This window comes from Mastomys coucha, unplaced genomic scaffold (assembly GCF_008632895.1).
Source record: "Mastomys coucha isolate ucsf_1 unplaced genomic scaffold, UCSF_Mcou_1 pScaffold14, whole genome shotgun sequence".
In the NCBI taxonomy this organism is placed as follows: domain Eukaryota; kingdom Metazoa; phylum Chordata; class Mammalia; order Rodentia; family Muridae; genus Mastomys; species Mastomys coucha.
In genome coordinates this window covers 5,766,125-5,770,437 of record NW_022196896.1, presented here as the reverse complement: position 1 = coordinate 5,770,437, position 4,313 = coordinate 5,766,125, and the positions used below count along the sequence as shown (strand labels likewise).

The 4,313-nt window shown below is 49.0% G+C and overlaps 1 pseudogene; it reads left to right on the top strand.

Annotated features, from left to right (window-relative positions):
• The window catches only part of LOC116088937, a 68,810-nt pseudogene that overhangs the window by 16,676 nt on the left and 47,821 nt on the right, over window positions 1-4,313 (top strand).

The window sequence follows — 4,313 nt, the reverse complement described above, 5'->3', positions numbered from 1 at the left end:
AGGTAACCCAATCACAAAAGAACAAACACGGTATGCACTCTCTGATAAGTGGTTATTAGCCCAGAAATGTCTTTCCTAAATCAACCTTGCAAATAACAAAGTCAATTGGTGGAGTCGGGGATGTCTTTCCCAGGACTTCCCACCTCCGCTTGAGTTCTAAGCTCCTGCATAGACTGCCTGGGGCACACGGTGTCCACATTCACGTTCATGCCCGTGTCAGTAACAAATTGGGACTAGGGATGTAGCTCAGTGGTAGATTGCTTGCCTAGTACACAGAAGATCCTAAGTTTGATCTCTAGCTCGGAGGGGGGGTTGGGGGTGGGAGGAGTGGTGGTGGGTGAAGGGGTAATCAAAACTTTGCTGCCTGTGCCTTGAATGAACTACTTGCCACCCGAGCCTACCTGCCCTTGGGGGTTGGAGGTGAGGTGGTGTGGAGTCAACAACACAGACTCTGGAAGCAGGTGAGCAATGCCTGCAGCAAGCTCATATGAACACTGCTGCAAGTGTCTTGGGTACCCTCCACCCGCGTCCATTGGTCCCAAGAAAGCATCTCTTCTAAGCTGCAGTTCTCTTCTAAGTAGCAATTGGCTGGCCTTGTCTGCACCAGCAATCCTTCCTCTCTCAGGCAGTCTTCAATTGGGTCCTCCTGCAGGAGATGCTTTTGCGGCTGTGAATCCCACCCCCCACTCCACCCCCCCACACTCCCACCTCACTCCCTACCCCTACGCCCCACATTTACATAGAGGTGTCCTTCCAGTTCCTGCTACAGAACTTCTCATCAAATATGATACTGTAAACTACAGTTATTATTTCAAATTACTCAAATCTATATTTTTTTTTAATATTTCAAAGCTTAGGCTTTAGCTTACCTAAGTATTTTTTTAATTGGATGTTTTATTTAATTATGTTTCAAATGTTGTTCCCTTTTTCGGTTTCCCCTCTGCAAACCCCCTATCCCATCCCCCCTTACCCTGCTTCTATGAGGGTGCTCCCCCACCCACCCACTCACTCCCACCTCACCGCCCTAGCATTCCTCTACACTGGGGCATCAAGCCTTCACAGGACCAAAGGCCTCCCCTCCCATTGATGCCAGATAAGGCCCCTTCAGCTCCTTCAGTCCTTCCCCTAACTCCTCCATTGGGGCCCTGTGTTCAGTCCAATGGCTGGCTGCGAGCATCTGACTCTGTATTGGACGGGATCTGGCAGGGCCTCTCAGGAGACAGCTGTTTCAGGCTCCTGCCAGCAAGCACTTCTTGGCATCTGCAGTAGTGTCTGGGTTTGGTGTCCGCATCTGGAATGGATCCCCAGGAGGGGCAGTCTCTAGATGGCCTTTCCTTCGGTCTCTGCTCCACTCTTTGTCCCTGTACAAAGCAATTCTGGAGCAATACTAGGTTAAAAATTTGGAGATAGGTGGGTGGCCCCATCCCTCAACCAGAGGGCCATGCCTAACCTCCGGATATGGTCTCGGCAGGTTCTCCCTCCCCTTTGTGGGGTATTTCAGCTAATTTCATCCCCGTGGGATACTGGGAGGCTCTTGATTCCATGGCATCTGGGACTTTCTGGTTGCTACCCCCAGCTTCCCCCTCCCCCATTGCTACACATCTCTGTTCAATTTCCTGACCCTCTGTACATCTCCTCCATCTCCTCCCATACCTGATTCTTCCCCTCTTTTCCCCTCCCCCTCTTCTCTTCCTCCCAAGTCCCTCCCACCCTTTACTTCCCTTGATTATTTTATCCAGTCAAAGTCTCATACTTTTCAAATTTTACTCCCTTCAGTGATATTATTTGAAGCAGTTATCCAAGCTCTCATTTAATAATGTTCTGTCTAGGAGTTGCCAAGATGCCAATTTCCTGTAAGAAATGGACTGGGTTCTCCTCAGCCTCACCTTGTTGTGAGGAACTTGAACTCAGGATACTACCACCACTGCCCTACCCGTGAATGAGGACTGAAGAGGGGCTTAGGCACAGAACCCCAGAATTTGCAGTATGCTGCCACTCCCACGGCCTACCCCAGCCTACTGCTACAATATAGGGGTGTTGGCAAAGCTCCAAGCTAGTGCCTAAACCCAGGCCTGAAGACTATGTGGTCCAGCTCTTTCTGGCCACACTGTTAGTGTTTATGCTCACCACACACAGACAGTCTTATGATGGAAAAAACTGGGCAGCATTCTGACTTCCTTGTGTTCCTGTATTTTGCCAAATGCTGAACTAATTAACTGGCCCTCATATCCCCTCTTGATACGGTCCTGGGAGTGGGGAATAGAAACGAAGACTGCTGCTTTCCCCAGCCCTTCCTTCTGTGGTCAGGTGAAGGCACACTTGATAACCATGCCCCAGTGGAGGGCTTGTGTACTTTGATGTTCCTTGCTGAATGAGTTTCATTAAATGACACCCTTCCCCAGTAGGTTCTTCTTAGGATGGCAGTTTTGAAGTGGGAGAAATGGATAGTGAGCAAACTCCTCTTCGCTGCTGTCTTAGTTAGGGTTTTACTGTTGTGAACAGACACCATGACCAAGACAACTCTTATAAAGGACAACATTTAATTGGGGCTGGCTTACAGGTTCAGAGGTTCAGTCCATTATCATTGGGGCGGGAGCACAGCATTGTCCAGGCAAGCAGGATGCAAGAAGAGCTGAGAGTTCTACATCTTGTTCTAAAGGCAAACAGAAGACTGACTTCCAGGCAGCTAGGATGAGGGTCTTAAAGCCCACAACCACAGTGACACACTTCCTCCAACAAGGCCATGTCTACTTCAACAAGGCCACACCTCCTGAGAGTGCCACTTCCTGAGCTAAGCATATTCAAACCACCACACCCAGCATTAGCAGACTACTTCCCAGATGAACTGGGGCTCATGCAAACAGGCCAATTAGGAAGAGGGTGGGCTGGAGAAAAGAGAGGAAGCTTGCTTTTTGACCTTTCAACCACAGCATCCAGAAAGTCTGCTTGAGGTCCAAGATCTCACACCAGACCCCAAGTCCTGGGTTTATTCAGCAATACAAATGATACCTAGAGGCCACCCTCGTCCCCAAATATCTCCCATCCTTTAACCAGCAGAGCTATCCTGAAGGGGATCCTATGGCTGCCATATTCTATCTGATGTGGCCACCACCAGTCTTGTTCCTTACATCTAGTGTGAGTTCTGCCTTTTCCTTTCCAGAGCCCCTTATTTGAGAAAGCCTCTGTGTAGCCTCTGGCTGGCTTAGAGATGCAACTGCCTCAGCCTCCAAAATTCTGGTATTAAAGGTGTGTGCCATTACGCCTGTCTCTTTCTGACCCCTTCCGAATGGCGCTGTCAAGATCTAAAGTGTCTCACTCCCATGAGGCTCAATTGTCAGACATTTTTATTTGCCTGGAATCCATCTTTTATGGAGGCTTCTCTGTAGTCTATAAAGCTAGAGCTATCTTCTCACTAGCCCTCACATTGGAAGAGTACATGGACTTCTGAATGAACCCATCCATCAAGGCTGAGACAAAACCTCACCGGCCCTTTCTTTACTCTGCACCAATCCAGGCAACAATGTTGCTGCTAACCAGAACGCTGGTATTTTCTTAGTGTGGTTATAAAATCAGCGACTCTGTTACACCTCGAAAAAGAACAAACTACCCCTTGCTCCATATCGCCCCAGACATTGAAACGTTACCAGGACACAGCTCCCTGCTCTTGGTAAGCGATCATCACAGATCATCACAGAGGGCCTGGCATCCCTTGTCTATCACTGCCTTCTGAGTAGAGAATAATCAGAGTTGTGGGGGGTGGGGGGTGCTCTTGTCCAACTCCACTTCAGGACACATGGGTTAAAGTGGATTTTTAATACGTTGCTCAGGTTAATGTCAGGGAGTCTGAGCTACTAATGAAGGTGTTTCCATGGGCTTGGCAGTGCCCCCCTGGCACTCTCTACTGCTGAATGCCACCCAGCTTTACAAACACAGGAACACACACTTTCCCACTCAGACCTCTCTGGGGCCAAGGCTGTCAATCACTCCCAGCCCAGCACTGGTTTAACAAAATGCACAAAGAGTAATTACAAAAAAAAGAAAAGAAAAAAAAAAGACATCTCCCTCCCCCCCAGGACTTTCTTATATAATCTTCTTCTTCTAAAACTTGAACCCAAGTCATCATTTCACCTAATGTAAACCTGGGAAGTACAAAAGACTCTGAGATGAGAGAGGATAGGTAAGGGTGGAGGTGAGTGGGGGCACATCCCGGGTGAGGGTAGCCACAAATCCTTTCCTTTCCTTCCCTTCCCTTCCCTTCCCTCCCCTTCCCTCCTCTCCCCTTCCCTCTCTCCCCTCCCCTCCCCTCCCCTTCC